General features: G+C 47.1%; 1 pseudogene across 1 annotated transcript in view; it reads right to left on the bottom strand.

Moving 5' to 3' along the window:
- Positions 1 to 20,788, bottom strand: part of LOC311102632 (tubulin polyglutamylase TTLL5-like) — a 43,206-nt pseudogene that overhangs the window by 8,285 nt on the left and 14,133 nt on the right. Inside the window, exons 12-17 of the transcript in view lie at positions 19,275 to 19,369; positions 18,989 to 19,137; positions 18,104 to 18,675; positions 17,815 to 18,002; positions 15,003 to 15,142; positions 3,293 to 3,491 (exon numbers count right to left, since the gene is read on the bottom strand). The product of the transcript in view is annotated as a tubulin polyglutamylase TTLL5-like (transcript). The remainder of the gene's footprint in view (positions 1 to 3,292; positions 3,492 to 15,002; positions 15,143 to 17,814; positions 18,003 to 18,103; positions 18,676 to 18,988; positions 19,138 to 19,274; positions 19,370 to 20,788) is intronic.

Genomic DNA, 20,788 nt, shown 5'->3' on the forward strand with positions numbered 1-20,788 from the left:
TCACTAATGCTCTTGTGGCTGAATGGAAGCAAGTCCCTGCAGCAATGTTCCAACATCTAGTGGAAATCCTTCCCTGAAGAGTGGAGGCTGTTATAGCAGCAAAGAGGGGACCAACTACATATTAATGCTCATGACTTTGGAATGAGATGTTCGACGAGCAGGTGTCAACATACTTTTGGTCATGTAGTGTACCTAACCACCTACCTAAATCAGGGATGGGAAAGGCTATCATAATTGTAAATGTTCTCAGAACAAAAATAAAAGGATCAGACTTTGATTTCAGTAAAATAAAGTTCTGCTTTCCAGGTCACCAAAGGTGAAGCATCACTGATCTAAAAGACCACTACATTAATTAGCTTTGACATCCTTTTTCAAAACACGCTCTACATATTTTGAAGTTGGACGCAGTGCAACACAAATTCTTCACATTTCATACTTGTTTAGACAAGACTTCTCTTTAATGACTTCTAGAGACCAGGTAAACAACATGTTCCTCCTGACATAATATTTAAGAGCTACCGTTGCTTGTGTTGCTGGGGAATGCTTCACGGACATTCCTTCCACATCTCATGTCTATGCTATTTTCTCTGCCACTTTATATATCTATCTAACAAGCTAATAGCTTTCCAGCTTCCCAGCGTAGGATTTCAAAGGGCCGGCAGCATGACAGGGAATATTTTGATGTAATTTCTGTGTTGATAAATGAGAAGCTGAATTTCCAGGTTGGAGGGTCTGTGGCTGTGCAGCAGTTGAAAAGGGCCAGGGAGGGCACCTTTCTTTGGCTGCCAGGTGGCCCCAGGCCAAGCCTGTGGAGGAGCCGCGCAGTCTGCACCCAGTAACTGGAACACGGAGTAGAGCACCGGAACAGCTCGCACGCACGTGCGCGCACACACACAGCAGTTGTGTGTGTCCAGCTCCCCTGGACACACACACGGTTTTGTATTCAGTTAAAGCCAAATACTTAAATAAATTTTGCCGTAAGGCCACAAGGCAGCGGAGGTGAGTGAAGGGATGTGGAGGGCATTTGTTTCAATAAGACCAAAACCCTTGATGGTTTTTCACATCCTTACAGAGCAGGGTCAAGGTATTGACTTATTTTCTGACCAATGGAGGGACACAGTATGGGAAGGAGGGTTTCCTGGGCAATTCAACTCTGAGCCCAAGACATGAATGAGCTTTAAGGCCATGGAACACATGGAAAAGCTACAGGATTGCAGGGCGTCTGTTAGTATAGACTCCCATTCAGGCCAAGCTGGCGAGAGAGACTGAGGATCAGAGCGGGTGGATCAGGGAGAGGAGATTAAAGGGAGGGTTCCCTGATTGGGTAGTGACTCAAGGCGCACAGTAACCCCTCCCATGAGCTCAGTCAAGGGCTATTTGTTAAGGACAGAACAACAGGTTGGGTCTCTCTATCTCTCAACGCTGGGCCCTTCATGACATATTATTACACACAGCATTTAATGCTGCTAACCATTTCCTGTAATTTAGCATCGCAATCAGGGGGAGAGATGGTCCCTGCTCCTCCCCAGTCCCTACCTGGTAATGGTGGATGGATGGATGGATGGATGGATGGATGGATGGATGGATGGATGGATGGATGGATGGATGCTGTTTGGCTGGCTGAGGGTGGGTGGGTGTGGCTTGGTGAACTGGTGAATTGTGCTCAATCAGAGAGCTGGCGATTGGAGGGGATGGAAGGGGAATGGACAGCGGGATCACTTTCACAGAGAGCCTTGTGTAACCCAGCAAGTCTGGGCTAAGAAAAATATAACCTAAATTGCATTAATTAGACCCAACCTGGACCCCAAAATGACTTGAGAGCAACTGCATTACTAAAAAAAAAAATACAAAAATGAGCGCATCCAATAATCCCACCCCGAAAGCTGACGTCTCTCCCCAGCCTCCACGCCGCCTCATCCATAGAACGACTACAACAAATGCTGCAAGAAGAATAAACACACATTTCCTGTTTGCTTCGAAAGGATCCCCTTTCAAAGCAAACATACAGAAAAACCACGACCCTATCTGTTTTCTGTGTCAAAATAAGTGTCAAGTAAACCAAAGCTCTCAGTTTAATCTCCTTCAGCAAATGGCAGAAATCAAATCTGTCACGACTAGTCAAGCATGACTAAAAGGCTCTGTAACTATAACGGTTTCGAATAGTTATGCCTGGAAAAGAATGTCAGGGTTGTAATGCGAACCAAAATGAATGTAGAATCTGATATGAACTGTGAATGATGGTATTAGACTTCTTATTCGGTGTAGAATCAGTGGCGTGGCCCCACAAGAGCCCTTGTGGACAGCCAACCTTGATTACTCACCTTCCAAAATAAGCACAGCCAGCAGTAGACTCAGCAGAACAAATAGTCCTCTTGGTGTGAAAATTCATGTTTGCTTTCAAGGAACGAGCTCACTGTGAGGATGTTCCCACTGGACACCATTTTGTTCAGTGGTTGGAGGAGAAATTCCCAGAATAGCTTTGCAAACGCTAACATCAAGGCTTTTCTCCACGGGTGATGGGGGAATTTTTTACAGAACTTTTGGACAGTATCCTCATTGCTTAACAAAAACAAGCAGTTGATATATTTTTTTAAAGTTTTCTTTTTTAGTTTTAGTCATTTAGCAGACACTTTTCCAGAGCGACTTACAGTTAGTGAGTGCATACATTTCTTAATTTTTTTAATTCATACTGGCCCCCCGTGGGAATCGAACCCACAACCCTGGCGTTGCAAGCGGCATGCTCTACCAACTGAGCTACAGGGGACTGGATATTGCCCAGACAAAAAGAGATTAGGGTTTTCCTGATTTATAATCCAATAGTACTCAAATGCCCAGATAAGTGTTTACATCTATGCTTCATTTGAGTAAGAGTGAAACATCAAGGGAGGAAAAGGGAGAAATTGCAACTTCTAGTGTTTCTCTGAACCCCAATCAGAGAAAATCACAAAAAGTATCTAAAATGGTTTTGGCACAAAGCTGAACACAGGTTTGGATTGTGTGCAGCTTTCAGCCCAGTGAGATAAGGATTGTTTCTAATGCACGCTCACCACACTGTATATAGTCTAGCAAGGTTTCTGGATCTACCTGAACATGAGGTTCTCCATGTTCAGCCTGTGGTTTACAGAAGGGCAAGGTCTCATTTTGTTGGGCTGAATAGTCCCAAGCCAACCAGAACTACACTGTTGTCTCTCATAACTTAAGCCACGAATAGCAGTCATCTTTTTCTCTAAACTCCACAACCGGAGTTACCCTACCGTCCGGTCCGTGATTTTGTGGTCTGCAGCTCACTGACCTGGTGGCGGGTGAGGCTCTGGTCCAACAGTTGGTGGGACTGGAACTTCTGCTGCTGCAGCTGCTGGATGGCGAACTGGAGCTGGTAGCTGCCTGGAGTGGGATGGTAGTGATGCTGGTGCCTGACGCCTGTCACCAGGTTGTAGGCACTCTGAGTTTCCCCATCCCAAAGACCCTCCTCATCTCTCAACGGCCTGGGGCTATGGGAGCAGAGGAAATGTGATCAAAAATAGTTCCAAAGTTCATGTGTACTGTATGCTTGATAAATTAAGAGTTGAGCATCTAGCTTTTTCTGATGCAAAAAGTTAGGCTCAGACAACAGTGGAACAGAAAAACCACAGCAGTGGTTAGTCAAGTCAGTATTTAGGCCTACCATCTTCTCATTGTCAGTCACTTGATCGTGCAACCAAGACTGAAATTTGGTATTAGCTCATTAACTGGTCTATTTCCCTCCACATATTGAGTAGTAAGACGGCGAACGAGAGGTAAAGGGGACAGGACAGCGTGTGGCACCCCAGCCGCTGCACCCAGATGCCTTCCTGTCAAAACAGACCAATCACAGAGGCAAAGCAGAGAGTAGACCCGTGGCAAACATGGGGCTCATTAAAAACATTGAAACCTCTCCCACCTCAGGGCTCTCAGCGCATCACGTTCCATCCGCATCACAAAGCCACAACCTGGAAAGCCAACCTTTGAACGGCTCCACACGTTTGTAACTGGATTACCTCTCATTAGCACTAAGCCTTTCAGCCTTTTACCTTTTTGGCCCCATCTAAAGCAATGGGGGAGTCAGGGGGAGTCAGGGGGAGTCAGGGCTCGCCCCCCCCAAGTTCACGGCAGAGTCTGTGAAAAGGAAAAGCACCCCTTCAGCCAAAAAATTATGCCCTAAAGAACAGGGAGCTAAGAGAAAAACATGTAAAGGAAGAAAGAGAGAGATAGAGGGAGAGATAACGAATTAGAAACCCTGAGGTCCCATTTCACACAAAAAAAGTGAAGAGTTTCCTGGAAATTCCTCCCATAAGATGCAATAACATTTGTATAAAGTAAGAGTTAAAGAAAATATTATCAGACTTGAAATATCACAATTCGCAGAGACATTTTTAGAACAGAACTGAGATAAGGTCTAAAATTAGAATTCAATTAATCTTTAAAGAAATGTGCGCTGCGGGAAAATAATCCAGTGTCGCTCACACAGGCTACATTAAAAATATTCCTGTCGGGCGTAGTCAAACAAAGACACAAGGGATCTGAAAGTCATGTGAACGAGCCATCCGCCCATGCATTTCTCATTTCACATAATGGCATGTATATTGCAAAAACAACTGGTGCGATCCAGAGCCATTCAAACTTTTTTCACCCTCTGCTGCTATCAAAGGTCTGTCTGTGAACCCTTTAAGACTACAGATTGTAGACGACCACAAGACAAAAACAAAACCCTGATGGATGGTTTCATTTCCATTAATTATTATTTAAGTATTTTTCCCCAAAACAATTCCCAGTTATGCTTCAGTTAGTCTTTATCAGTATCGCTCCACTTGAGCTACATGGGAGGCCAAATCACACATCCCCAGAGTCCCACATCAGGAACCTCAGTTCCTGGCCATTCAATTCCAGCACAATAAATAACAAATAGGGAAGGGAAAAAACAGCCACATCTGAGTTTCCCATCACTGGTACAGTATGGTACAGTACATGTGTGAGGCTTTAGCAGCCTGGGGCCTTCCCTGCCTGCCTGGTCTGCCTGTAACATGTGGGTGTCAGTATGATCCCTGCTGCGCTCACCATACTGTAATATGCTGATATGACTTACAATAACACAGCAGTGCGAGCTGAGCACATGTGCAGCATCAATCTAACTCAGCACTGAATGTGGGAAAGAGGCCGTTCTGAAATGACATCATGCTGCTGCAGCCCACCATACCGCTAAGACCTGGCCTAGCTGGCCAATGTGGATATCATCAGGCTCAGTGGTATTTCCAGAACGTATTTATTTTCTCTTCCCTGTCCTCTGCCTAGTGGGGCATTGATATGATAGCTATGAAACGCGTAGTACTAGAGCCTATAATGTTGAGAAGCACAGAGCTTCTGGATGGGTTCAGAGTGGCAGTGTGCGTGCAGTGCATCAGTCCATCTCTGATGTGTGTGACTGACATTGAGGTTGAGATGGAGGGAGAGAGGGGTTTAGTCCATGCTGCCTGCTGAGAGGGGCAGGGCTGTTACCAGGGTGACTATGTCGACTCATTAGCATGGCCCCCTTATCCCATGGTGGATTTTCACACTCCCCTACTTCAGGGGATGCCTCACTCCAGGCACTACATCTGGGTCCAATTTAGGTTTTTATGAAAATGAGGAAGACATCAAACCATTTTTGCTGTGCATTGTTTTTTACCCAGTTTATTTTTAAGTTTCTCTTGAGTTTTCTGGTGAGCCGAATTGCCTCTGCAAATGGAATGAAATGCCCCAACAACATCCGACCAAGTAAAACAACAGTCTGACAAAATATTGAACAAAACCGAAAATACCAGTATGTGTGTTGCGGTGACCAGGGTCTGAGAGGTCCTTGAGTACTGCAGAACCAGAGATAGTGGCCCTGTGGTTATTTGGATATCAAGGAAGAGATGGAGTTAAGAGTGTACACTCTTAGAAAAAAAGGTGCTATCTAGAACCTAAAATGAGTCTTCAGCTGTCCCCATAGAAGAGCCCTTTGAAGAACCCTTTTTGGTTCCAGGAAGAACTCTTTTGGTTCCAGGTAGAACCCTTTCCACAGAGGGTTCTACATGGAACCCAAAAGGGTTCTACCTAGAACCAAAAAGGGTTATTCTATAGGGACAGCCGAAGAACCCTTATGGAACCCTTGTCACGCTCGTCATAATGAGTGGACCAAGGCGCAGCGTGATATGAGTACATACTTTAATAGGTACTTCTCAAACAGCAACAAAAACAACAAAACGATACGTGAAGTCCTCGGTCAATAACACAAACCTACACGGAACATAGACACTACACAAAGAAACGAACACCCTGGCTCAACTTACAAGAGTCCCCAGAGCCAGGGCGTGACAGTACCCCCCCCCCCCCCCCCAAAGGCGCGGACTGCGACCGCGCCAACATAAACCCAACAGGGAAGGGGCCGGGTGGGCATTCCTCCTCGGAGGCGGATCCGGCTCCGGGCGTGACCACCACCCTCTAACAACCACCCCGTAGTGCCCCTGGTCTGGTCCCGCTGGCTGGAGCTGGACTGGACATCGGTGGAGCGGATTGCTTAGGCTCCGGTGTGGAGCAGCTGACCGGTACCTGACCAGGCACCGGTGAAACAGGCACGGGCTGTGCCGGACTGACAACGCGCACCACAGGCTTGGTGCGGAGAGCAGGAACGGGCCGGACTGGGCTGACGACGCGCACCATTGGCTTGGTGCGGGGAGCAGGGACGGGCCGGACTGGGCTGACGACGCGCACCATTGGCTTGGTGCGGGGAGCAGGAATGGGCCGGACCGGGCTGACGAAGCGCACCACTGGCTTGGTGCGGGGAGCAGGAACAGGCCGGGCCGGGCTGGCGACGCGCACCATTGGCTTGGTGCGAGGGGCAGGAACAGACCGGGCCGGGCTGGCGACGCGCACCATTGGCTTGGTGCGAGGGGCAGGAACAGGCCGGGCCGGGCTGGCGACGCGCACCACAGGCTTGGTGCGGGGAGCAGGAACAGGCCGGGCCGGGCTGGCGACGCGCACCATTGGCTTGGTGCGAGGGGCAGGAACAGGCCGGGCCGGGCTGGCGACGCGCACCATTGGCTTGGTGCGAGGGGCAGGAACAGGCCGGGCCGGCGACGCGCACCATTGGCTTGGTGCGAGGGGCAGGAACAGGCCGGGCCGGGCTGGCGACGCGCACCATTGGCTTGGTGCGAGGGGCAGGAACAGGCCGGGCCGGGCTGGCGACGCGCACCACAGGCTTGGTGCGAGGGGCAGGAACAGGCCGGGCCGGGCTGGCGACGCGCACCACAGGCTTGGTGCGGGGAGCAGGAACAGGCCGGGCCGGGCTGGCGACGCGCACCATTGGCTTGGTGCGAGGGGCAGGAACAGGCCGGGCCGGGCTGGCGACGCGCACCATTGGCTTGGTGCGAGGGGCAGGAACAGGCCGGGCCGGGCTGGCGACGCGCACCATTGGCTTGGTGCGAGGGGCAGGAACAGGCCGGGCCGGGCTGGCGACGCGCACCATTGGCTTGGTGCGAGGGGCAGGAACAGGCCGGGCCGGGCTGGCGATGCGCACCATTGGCTTGGTGCGAGGGGCAGGAACAGGCCGGGCCGGGCTGGCGACGCGCACCATTGGCTTGGTGCGAGGGGCAGGAACAGGCCGGGCCGGGCTGGCGACGCGCACCACAGGCTTGGTGCGAGGGGCAGGAACAGGCCGGGCCGGGCTAGCGACGCGCAACACAGGCTTGGAGCGAGGGACAGGAACAGGCCAGACTGTACTGGGAACACACACCACTGGCCTTGTGTGGGGATCAGGAATGGGCCGGACCGGACTGGTAACACACCTCAGTACCTCTCGCCGTGCCTCTACACTCTCCTTCCCTCTACTGACCAATGGCCCCCGTAACCTGGTGGCCTTCTCTCCTCGTCCACAAACTCGCCCTTTATCTGCCTCCAGCAGCCCCGTCGTCCATGCCGTGTGCCCCCCCAAAAAAATTTTTGGGGGGTGCCTCTCGCCTGTCCGACGACGGCCCGGTTGGCGCCGCTTCTCCTCTCCTGCCTGGGTCTCCCCCTTCATCGCCCTCCGGTAACGGACGGCCTCCTCCTCCGTGATCTGCCCCCAACCGAGGAGGACATCCACTAACGTTACCTCCGGCGTTTGCTCCTGGACACGCTGCTTGGTCCTGTATTGGTGGGATCTTCTGTCACGCTCGTCATAATGGGACAGCCGAAGAACCCTTATGGAGCCCTTGTCACGCTCGTCATAATGAGTGGACCAAGGCGCAGCGTGATATGAGTACATACTTTAATAGGTACTTCTCAAACAGCAACAAAAACAACAAAACGATACGTGAAGTCCTCGGTCAATAACACAAACCTACACGGAACATAGACACTACACAAAGAAACTAACACCCTGGCTCAACTTACAAGAGTCCCCAGAGCCAGGGCGTGACAACCCTTTTTTCTAATAGTGTTGAGGGGAGTAGAATGCACCAACTATGACGTATTCCAAACCAAAATACACAATAATCATGGTGCTCCATCACAATTTAAAACCACAACTATTACCAATCCAGAGAAGTACCCAATAACTTACTGGAAATGAATTCTTACCTGAGCCCAGGGTCTGGATGGGGTAAAATTACCTGAATATATCAGAGGCTGTAGACAATCTGTCCGTCTTTTATATGCTTGCCGTTAACGAGCAAAAGAGAGCTAACGAGACACCATGCACCTATTGGTCATTCACCCTGATGTTGGAGAATTTCAGGTCAATATAATGCCTGGGAGAAATCAAACATAATTTTACATTAATTATGTGGTCGGGAATATTCAGAAACCGGGAAGTCAAGCGTTTCTCCTGACAGTAGAGTTGTGAGTGGTGTGGTGGGTAATATATAGTAGAGGGATAATGGTGTTTATGAATGTGAGTGTAGCCAGCAGCCCCCTGCCCCAGGCTGTCAGCAGACTGGAGTGGAGAAGAGTGGGGAAGCAGCGTCTCTCTCGCTCTCTCATGTTTCTGCTGAGGCAGCATACCTGGCAGATCCTGGCAGTGTGTCGGCACAACAAAGGGCCCAGCTACTCTTTGAAACCCATCATGCTTCACCCCTGTGGTTGCTGCTTAAAGAGCCAGTGCGCTTAACAGTTTCAGTATGTTTGGCACAGACCACCGGCCCCAGTTGTAGGGGGCTCAGGAAATCCTACAATAAAGAAATAGCACTCAAAGTCGAAATCAAGGTAATTTATCCTAATATCTCATCAACAATGTTATACCGCTTTCTAAGATCCCTGCACCAAATATACTGTTGCGGGTAAAGGGGGGAAAAGAGGGTTTTGTGTTGGTGCTCAGTGGGTACCAAATGGAAAGTTACAGAGAGAAAGTGATGGTATGTTCTTATCAGATAACCGTTTTACCTGAGCTGTCCAGTGACAAGGTGAAGAATCTCATCAAAATCTCTGTTATGAAATATTAACCGCAGAGCTCATAAATGGCAACTTACTGTAGTGCACTCAAGAACAGTCTTTTATTCTTTTTTTTATGAGAGGATTTCCAGTTAAAAAGTTGAATAGTCCTGACATGAACTGGGATCAAAATAGAGTCAAATGTGTAAAAGGTAGACAAAAGGAGAAAGTAGATAAGATAAAAGGACTTACAACAGAAAGAAGGATAATCCATCAAGGTCAATTGACAATTAGGCTACATTTAAAATGTGAAATGCAAAAGTGAACTTGTGTCTCTCTCTATACAACTACTCTTTGAGTTGAATTCTATTAAACCCATCTTCCTTCGTTTGTGGAAATAAAAACATTTTAAAAAGGGAAAAGGCCAGACATTCCAGGAATTCCCTGACAGTTCCATACATAAGGAAGGGCTGGACTAGAAAAACAGAGATCAGGGCCAAACTGTCTGAGACATTGTCACTCACATATCACTGTAAAAATAGAGAGAGCAACCATGTATGCTTAACCCTTGCTCGGCCACCTCTTCCAGAAGCAGCATCCAGCACAGGTTGAACTGCCCGGCAGTCACGTGACACAGTCTTGCACACATATTCACGAGTCCATGTGCTCACTTTTCTTCTCTCCCTCTCTTTCTCTTCTCGATCTCCCTCTCTGCAGTCTCCACTGTCCCAATGTGAGGGGAGAGCATGGTTGTGGAGGAGAGGGTTGGAGCAGATTGGCTCTGTGGCCGACTTATTGTTGACTCTGACCCCCTCTTATTCAATGCAATGTGTTAGGCTGCCAGGATGAGTCACACACACCAGGTAGCTATGTGTCAACTCCTCTGCTAGCCTCACAAAGCAAAATTAAAACGTCTTATTTTCATGCACAGGCCTAAATTGAAACACCCCACTAAGCCCAGAAGTGTTGGAAGTTGAAAATACTTTCCAAAGAAAGACTATCAGTCTTCAATTTAAAGGTTCTTCAGAGACCATTAAACCTGCCTTGAGGTTTTATTGACCGTGACCAAATAGGCTACCACAAACTAAAGCGCCTATAAAATTGTCCAAAGTCGATTATACAGAAAATCCTCAAAATGTTAATTTGCCCCTACTTGAATGAGGCTCTCAGAATAGTCACACTAAAAACCTCTCAAGTGGTTGAGCACAGCTCTTGTGAACCTCTCACTGGCAAGCACTATCAGGGAGACCAAGAGAAAGGCATCCGCATTAGGGATAGCCTAGAACTTTGGAGAGTCCTCACCAAAATGACTGATGTGATCCAAGCCACTTCTGTAAAAACAGATGGCACATGGGGGTAAAAAATAAATGTGGCACTTCCTTTAGACTAATACAGTGCATTCTATTGGTAGCGATTCGTCCGTCGGAATGCCAGATGGTGAAGCGTGATTCATCACTCCAGAGAACTCGTTTCCACTGCTCCAGAGTCCAATGGCGGCGAGCTTTACACCACTCCAGCCGACGCTTGGCATTGCGCACGGTGATCTTAGGCTTGTGTGCGGTTGCTCGGCCATGGAAACCCATTTCATGAAGCTCCCGACGAACAGTTCTTGTGCGGATGTTGCTTCCAGAGGCAGTTTGGAACTTGGTAGTGAGTGTTGCAACCGAGGACAGACGATGTTTATGCGCTAGGCGCTTCAGCAGTCGGCGGTCCCGTTCTGTGAGCTTGTGTGGCCTACCACTTAGCAGCTGAGCCGTTGTTGCTCCTAGACGTTTCCACTTCACAATAACAGCACTTACAGTTGACCGGGGCAGCTCTAGCAGGGCAGAAATTTGATGAACTGACTAGTTGGAAAGGCGGAATCCTATGACGGTGCGACGTTGTAAGTAATGCCATTCTACTGCCAATGTTTGTCTATGGAGATTGCATGGCTGTGTGCTCGAATTTATACCCATGTCAGCAACGGTGTGGCTGAAATAGCTGAATCCACTCATTTGAAGGGGTGTCTATATACTTTTGTATATATAGTGTAATCTCCTACTCGTATTTTCCCTATAAACAATGGCTATTATCCTAACACTCAAAGACCTTCACATTCTGATGCTGCCACCACCATGCTTTCCGGTAGGGATGGTGTTAAACGGGTGATGAGCTGTGCCTGGTTTTCTCTAGACATCGCGCTTTGCATTCAGGCCAAAGAGTAAAATGTTTGTCTCATCAGACCACAGAATCTTTTGCTTTATGCTCTCAGAGTCTTTCACGTGCCTTTTTGCAAACTCCAGACGTGCTGTCATGTGCCTTTTTCTGGCCACTCTTCCATAAAGCCCAGATTGGTGGTTCATTCATCTTAGCCAAGGAACTCTGTAGTTCTGTCAGAGTGGTCACCTCCCTGACCAAGGTCCTTCTTGACCGGTTGCTCAGTTTGGTCGGACGGCCAGCTCAAGGCAGAGTCTGAGTAGTTCCATATTTTTTCAATTTCCCAATGATGGAGACCATTGTGCTCTTGGAAACTTTGAACACTCTAGACTGTTTTATACCCTTCCCCAGATATATGCCTCATCAGAATTCTATCTCGGTAATCTACGGACAGTTCCTTGGACTTCATGGTATAGTTTCTGCTCTGACATGTACAGTCAACTATGGGACCAGGTGTGTTTCTTTCCAAATAATGTCCAAACAATTGAATTGGCTCCAATCAAGTTGTAGTGACATCTCAAGGATGATCAAAGGAAATTGGATGCACCTAAGCTCAATTTGGAGTGTCAAAGCAAAGGGGTGTGAATACTTACATAAATTAGATATTTCTGTATTTCATTTTCAAGAAATTAGCAAAAAATTATACAAATATGTTTTCACTTTGTCATTATGGGATATTGTGTGTAAATGGGTGAGACAAAACATCTATTTAATCAATTTTGAATTCAGGCTGTAACACAACAAAATGTGAAATAAGTCAAGGGGTATGAATACTTTCTGAACGCACTGTATTCAGACCCCTTGACCTTTTCCACATTTTGTTACATTACAGCCTTATTCTAAAATGGATTTTTTTTTATTATCCTCATCATTCTACACATAATACCCCATAATGACCCCATAATACCCCATAACAACCCCATAATACCCCATAACGACAAAGCGAAAAGAGGTTTTTAGATTTTTCAGACAGGAGTACGGGCTCATGGTAATGGCAGGAGCAGAGTGGAATGGTATCAAATACATCAAACACATGATTTTGATGTGTTTGATACCATTCCATTCACTCTGTTGCTGTCACAACTTCCTCCGAAGCTGCCTCCTCTCCTTGTTCAGGCAGGCTTCGGCGTTCGTCGTCACCGGCCTTCTAGCCACTGCCGCTCCTCATCTCATCATTCCATTTGTTTTGTCTTGTTTATTACACACACCTGGTTCATATCCCCTCATCAGTACCTGTATAAGTGTTCCCTCTGCCCCCCTTGTCTTTGTGTGTGATTGTTTATTGTAGAGGATATTATTGCTCGGTTGAGCTAGATTATATTGTGTGCCTTTCTTTATTCAAGACTGTACTTTAATCCTGGATAATTTCTCATTGTACAACCAATCAGTGGCTTAAACAGTCGTTATCAGTATATGAACAGAGTATGGTAGTGCACTGAACCAATACACCCAGTCGGTATTAGATAGAATGTCACGGGCCCGCCCGCCTGTGCGGAAAACAACCTGTGGTTACCTAGGTTACCCCATTGGCTCGCAGCAAATACTTGGCCTTTTTCAAACACAATTTTATTTTTGTCTGCTTGTTTTAGTCAATTACAAAACTACATGTAAGAATGTATAAAGATGACTTTTCAACATTGCCTTCTCCCTAGCGTTCTCACTACTTAGACACACGTAATATTGTAGGGCTTCCCTCATGCCCCTTTTCATGACAGTGCTAGCAGCCACGTGAGTGAGTGAGTGCTAGTTACAGTAGCTACCAACCGGAACATTAAGCTAGCCAAGACCAACAACACAAACAAACAGACGATACAGCTACAGGTAGTGAGTGGCGTAACAAATTGACTATACTTAACAAGTGAAATGTCTTACCTGTGATGACATTTTTTAACACACATACCTACGTGTAGCCTACTTGTACACCAGTTTCCCACATTTCCCACTCAGAATAGCCTGAAGCCACAGGGCTCTTCTCGCAAGCTCTATTTCCCTACGTGAGAGCATTGCGAACTGTAGGTCGGGAATTTTGACCTGGTTACATGTACATTGAACAACACTGCAGCTTTTCGGCATGTTTTGTTATTTTGGTATTACAACAAATCTATGACGAAGTTGGCTCTTTTACAATGGGGGTCAATGGGAAAGCATGTTTGTTTCCCCAATTTGTGGGCGTGGTCGAGGGGAATTCCTTATTATTATGTGAATATCGACTCGGACTATAGATGCAGTAATGGAACGCAGACGTTCAACAAATCTGATCTAACAAAGTGCATATTCGTCACATCCGTCATGATTTATGTATTGTAACAGGCCTAATACATGAGGTTACTTAAGTCCGATTTGGATATATTTAGCTGTTTTCGCTGCATAACATGTAGGACGTGTCCATTTTCAGGTTTAGAAGAAGTGACTGCTAAATGTTAACTCCCGTTTTATGAGCTGGTTAGCAAAGCTAGCATACAGAAATCATTGATGGTAGTCAGTCGTTTTTAACTGTAATGCAGTTGATTGGTAAGGATGACATGAACATGTGTTGGGGTTGACATCCATACAAGCATTATACTCCGATTTTTACCTCAACATTCTGTGAAATACAATACCAGTCAAAAGTTTGGACACACCTATTAATTCAAGGGTTTTTCTTTATTTTTACTATTTTCTACATTGTATAATAATAGTGAAGACATCAAAACAAATGTAGGAACCAAAAAAGTGTTAAACAAATCAAAATATATTTTATATTTGAGATTCTTCAAATAGCCACCCTTTGCCTTGATGACAGCTTTGCACACTCTTGGCAATCTCTCAACCAGCTTCATGACCTAGTCATCTGGAATGCATTTCAATTATCAGGTGTGCCTTCTTAAAAGTTAATTTGTGGAATTTCTTTCCTTCTTAATGTGTTTGAGCCAATCAGTTGTGTTGTGACAAGGTATAGAGAAGATAGCCCTATTTGGTAAAATGCCAAGAGTGTGCAAAGCTGTCATCAAGGCAAAGGGTGGCTATTTGAAGAATCTCAAATGTAAAATATATTTTGATTTGTTTAACACTTTTTTGGTTACTACATGATTCCATATGTGTTATTTCATAGTTTTGATCTCTTCACTATTATTCTACAATGAAAAGAATAGTCAAACATAAAGAAAAACCCTTGAATGAGTAGGTGTGTCCAAACCTTTGACTGGTAGTGTACACATATAAACAATTACCTAAATGTAGGCTAATTTTGCTGGGGGAAAATCCATGGCAATTCCGTCGTTTTGGTCGAGTTCGGTTGCCCTCTTTACCACATCTATGGACATAAGTGATGGTCTAAGGGAATTTCCTGCACGTGGGTCAGTATAACTGCATTGCGTGTTGCACGTGAGCATCTTGTGATTCTTTAGGAAGGTGTCTGTTAAATAGGTTTGATGTGTTTGACTTACCCAGTAGTGCTGCTGATGGGGTCTGTGTCCGAATGGACAACCCTGACAGGCCACTGGGCCACAGCTCCATGTCACACCGCGGGGGTCAGGGTGATGGCCCCTCTTCTCAGCACCCTGTTAGTCAGGTTCAGATTGGTCAACTGCAGGGACAAGAGAACACACAGTGACAATGCATCAGAAACTGTATTCATCATTGGCACAATAACGCCTACATTCTGAACATTTGTGGTAAAACATGTCTGCCAGGAATCTCTCCAGAGAAAAATGGTTAAACCTGAACTGTCAATACATGGTCTTATTCAGTACGCAAGCAGATACAGGTAATATAATCAGTTTAAGTTACTTGTCTTCCCACTATGGTACTGCAGACACCAGGACTCTCTATTTGTTCTTACTTGACTCATACCCACTGGCGACTTCCCTCTGTGATGCAGCAGCAGCAACAGCACCAGTCTCATTTCTCCCACCCCAGCTGTGTGAAATGTACATAGTGCATCAGGGAGCTAGTCTCCGGTCTCCAATACGCTCTGCATCCAGGTGGTCCCCCCTCCCCTTTGCCCCCCACCCTCCTGAGAGGGACACTGGTCATTACTCACCAGTCAAATCTGTTTACAACAATAACAGCACAATTAGCAATTAGGTGCTACAGTATCCCTCCCCATTACATTACAGCATGCTACAGCATCATCTGCTGCACTCTCCCAACATACGGTACTATCTATACTGCCCTGGGAGCCATTATCAGACAGGCCTGGAATTTGGTGGAAATGAATACTTACACAGATTTCTATTGCCCTCCTCTGTTTCCTGCCCTCCAGCCTACTGTGCAGAACCACACAGAGGGGCTCATGAAAAGCACTGGACTAGGGGAAAAAGAGACTGGAGAACAAATGACAAATTATTAATCTGTTTCCTGATGAGTTCAGTTAATGGTGATAGTTGACATTTTATTTGGAGGAAAAAATAGATTTTCTCATGCGTGATTGTGATTCTGCAAAGTGGAAAAAAAGTACTTTTGTCCACCTTCTTTTTAGAAATGACAGGGTTGTTTATTTTCTCTGGTTTTTAATCCGAGTTCTGGGTAGGTGAACTAATTGTTTGGCTAGTCTTCATTCCAGGGAAAGGGAAAACTCAAACATTCCTAAATGACAGGTGTTTAAATTAATGCAGGAGCTGACAGAACACAGCCAGGTCGGGCTGCTTTTCAGGGCCCGATATAGTTTATTTTCAATCCTAAAGGATTTGCAGGTAATCCACAATACACTGTCAACAGATCTCAAATGGTATGCCAATTAGGCATTTATTTTCAGTAAATCCATAATACATTTTAATATAAATTTGAATCCATGAAATCTGAAATTCCAACATTACCTAATCAACCGTGAATAACTGCTCAAAAGGCACACCCATGTTGTTCATCAGGACTAAGGTGTTTCTCATCTTAGTGGACAACTCCAGGCTACCTTAATATGTACATTGCTAGCATTACACTTGATGTGTGTCTGCTTCTGCTCTCCTGGGTGGGACTGAGGGAGGGAGGAAATGACTTTAATTTACAATTCACAGTTTTGGGTGCAAATAATGCCCTGTTTGATATACCCGAAACATAAGAGACATAGTGACATTAATGCTATCACGTTTCAACACAATGGGTCAAAGAACACCCTTCTCCAAACCAAAATGTAATTACTTAAATACTATATCATGTTGAATCATGTTGGGGTGTACATGGGCCTGTCTAAAAAAACGTTATTAAAGTGTAATCATGTTGCACGCCCTCAAGACGCAAGTTAGTTAGAGGGAGGACTCACAATCAAGCACATATTTTACGGCCAAAGATTAGATTAGATTAGATTACACATGATAACAATACTTAAATTCACCCCATTGGAAACAATTACATTGTAAGAGGTAGTTACGGTTATTCCCAAAAGATGAGGCCTGGCATGTGAAAAAGAGTAATTGCTGAATCTTCAGAGGTCAACCGTGCAACAGGGTGTTGCTTCTCCATACAAAACACTCTATTGAGTTAAATAAGTGATTTAATGACTTCTAATCTGAGTCAAGGGAAAGGCCAAGTATATTCAGACCCTTTAAGTGCAAACCATTAAACTATTTTGCTCTGCAAAATAACCCTCTGTCATGACCAGGATTAACTTTCCATGGGAATTACAGGGAACACCTTTCAGAGAAATAGAATACTGTACAGAGAAGAGGAAGATATACAACTGCATTCTGTGTGGTCTGGTGCCATCACAAGAAACTCCCAGGGAGGGAGAGAGAGGGAGGGAGGGAGGCTGGTGGGCTTACCCACTGTGAACAAAAAACCTTCAGGGAAAAGTTGAAAAAAAGTGGTGGTGGAGCAAACAGATCCATCGCTCCCCCACTCAGTTCTAATTTCCACATTATTTTATTTATAAGCATCAATAACCACAGAAAAAGTGACTACCTGTTAAATATCAACAGTGACCCCTTTGGTGCATCTGATAATGAGACCTCACACGGAGCCTCAGATCAGCTCACCACCCCACCACTCTGCTCTGCCTGCTGGATGAGTAAGCAATACTGAGCTCTGAGCTGTCACTCACAATGGGGTCACAGAGAGGTTTACACACCAACAACCCGGTGGAATATTAAAACCCTTGCAGTAAGACCACTGTGCAGGATGTGTGGATTCCCTTTACTCATCTAGAGAATAACACAAATCACTTTACAGTGTATGATAGATTTGTAGTAGTTTTGTATCCTGATATGAACACTATCTAGTTGTTGAGCAAGTAAGAGGGGTTGGGTAGGGTGACAGGAGACTCACATATTGTGTTAGGAGACTGATGTAGCTGGAGCTGGTGTACTGGTGGGCAGCCTGCTTTTCAGCCAGTTTCTGCAGGACTAAGACAATGGCTTGCTGGTTGGACTGGGTCTGAGCAGACAGGGAGTCCAGATCCTTAAAGACCCCAGTTGGATCTGGTCTGGGCCAGCAGGAGGCAGTCCTTCTGATTGCTGAAGCAGAGAGCGAAACATGTTATTAATTAATGTCTTAGGGCATAGAAAGACTGGGAGCTGAGAACACACCAGACATCTATCAAGGGTGTTCTCTTTACCCTGACCTGCAGAAGTGGGCCTGGAGAGCTTCTGACTGTAGACGTGGATGTCCTCGGGCATGGAGGACAAGGCTGCAGCCGTGGAGGAGGAAGAGGTGGAGGTAAAGGACTGGACCTGCCTCAGGACCTGGGAGACCGGTGGGGCTGAGACTGTGGTGGGACCAGGGCGGGCAGCTGCCCATATGACCCGAGGGGGCTGGGGGACCAGGGTGGAGACTGAGGAGAACACAAAGGCCTGGGGCTGTGGAGGGGCCTCGGGCTGGCGAGGGGAGTGGAGACGAGACTGGACGTAGGACGAGGGCTGAGATGGGGGCAGTGCAGGGGCAGAGACTGAGGTAGGTTCTGGGGGTGAGGGTAGTGCTGCAGGTGGATGTGGCCACAGTCTAAGACAGCTGGGAAGCTGGAGGAGTGCTGGGAGGCCTGGACCTCAGGTTGTTTACTACTTCTAAGGGCTACAGACGGTTGCTCTACAGTGGGTTGATTTGCAGTGGGCTGGTCTGTGCTGATTCTGACTTCAGACAGTGAGGACTCAGAGGCTGAGGCGCTGGAGCAGTCTTCGGCCACAGGCAGAGCTGTTCAGAGCACAAAATAAGCCAGATCCCTGTTATCATCCAGCCAGCCATTCCATGGCTCCGACACACATTTATTTTCAACCAATGAGGGTTAATTATTAGAAGCTGACCTGTACTTGACTTTGTATGTCTTTTTTTCCACAATGTGGTTTTTCAAAATCAAAATGTCCAAATACATTATAAACGATTTCTCAACAAATAATTAAATGAAATGTCAAAATAATTGTAGAAATATGTCAACTTTGTGGGGCACTGGAATACAAAGGTCCCAACTGTACAGATGGTGTCAAAAAATAATTACATTTCTACTCACTTTTATGATTCTCTGTGGTAGCTGGCTCTCCCGAACCATAGCTGTTGCTATTGTCAGGTTTAGTGCTCCTACATTTGGTTCTCAAGAAGACGCTAGCTGATTTGTTTTTGTGTGTGTAGAATGTCAGGACCTCCTCCAGATCACTTTCACTGGAAGAGAAGAGAGCAGTGTGAACATTCTCCATGATACCTAGAGTAAGACCACTGTTAAGTAGCAGAAGTAATTGAAACAGTCAGGAGCATATGTACCATTCAGTAGTAGAGAGAGTAGGAGCCAGGTCACTAACCTTGCCACAGTGATAAACTCCTGAAACACACTGGGGTTGATACAATGTTCTTCATCTTTGGTCTTCTCCAGTTTATTGACCATATGCTCTGTCTCCTGTGAGGACAGAAACCCATCAGAGACCAAGCACACTGGCCTTCCTGAATGCTACAAGAGAAAGTCAGTGTCACGATCGTTAACGGAAGATACGGACCAAGGCGCAGCGTGATAAGCGTACATTTTATTATGTACTTAACTCACGACAAAACAACAAACAAACGAAACGTGAAGTCCTAGGTTACACAAAACAAACCTTAACGGAACAAGATCCCACACCGACTAGTGCCAAACAGGCTGCCTAAGTATGGTCCCCAATCAGAGACAACGAGATACAGCTGCTTCTGATTGGGAACCACCCTGGCCAACATAGATCTAAACGATCTAGAACATCAACATAGAAAATATAACACAGAAACTACACACCCTGGCTCAACATTTCAGAGTCCCCAGAGCCAGGGCGTGACAGTACCCCCCCTAAAAAGGCGCGGACTGCGACCGCGCCACACAAACACAACAGGGTAGGGGCCGGGTGGGCATTCCGCCTCGGAGGTGGATCCGGCTCCGGGCGTGACCACCACTTTCTCTCCACCTCCCCGTTGCGCCCCTGATCTGGTCTGGCACCGCTGACTGGAGCTGGACGCGACGACGGTGGATCAAACCGTACAGGCTCCGGAATGGAGCCGCTGGCCGGAGCTGGACTGGACACCGGTGGAGCGGATTGCTCTGGCTCCGGAGTGGATCCGCTGACTGGAGTTGGACCGGAACCCGGTGAAGCGGATTGCTCTGGCTCCGGAGTGGAGCAGCTGACCGGTGCCGGACCAGGCACCGGTGGAACAGGCACGGGCCGTGCCGGACTGGACACACGCACCACTGGCTTGGTGCGGGGAGCAGGAACGGACCGGGCTGGCAACGCGCACCACTGGCTTGGTGCGGGGAGCAGGAACGGGCCGGACCGGACTGGTGACACACACCACTTGCTTGGTGCGAGGAGCGGGACTGGGTTTCCTTATAAACCTCCGCTCCTTCTGCTGCCTAACCAGTTCCTCTCGCCGTGCCTCTACACTCTCCCTCTACGCCTCTTGTAGCTCCTCCCTCCGACCAATTAACTCCTGCTCCCTCTGGACCAATAGCCCCCGTAACCTGGTGGCCTCCTCTCCTAGTCTGCAGATTCACCCTGTAGCTGCCTCCTGCTGCCCCGTCGTCCACGCCGTGTGCCCCCCCCAAAAAAATTATTGGGGTTGCCTCTCGCGTGTCCGTCGTCGGCACGGTTGGCGCCGTTTCTCCTCTCCTGCCTGGGCATTTACCTTTGCCCATGGCCCTTTCCCCGCGAATATCTCCTCCCATGACCACCATTTGCCCACCTGAGACATCGCCATCTTCTCCTCCTGGGCACGCTGCTTGGTCCTCTGTTGGTGGGATCTTCTGTCAAGATAGTTTATGGAAGATACGGACCAAGGCGCAGCGTGATAAGCGTAC

Source organism: Coregonus lavaretus (assembly GCF_964263955.1).
Source record: "Coregonus lavaretus genome assembly, chromosome: 27".
Lineage (NCBI taxonomy): Eukaryota > Metazoa > Chordata > Actinopteri > Salmoniformes > Salmonidae > Coregonus > Coregonus lavaretus.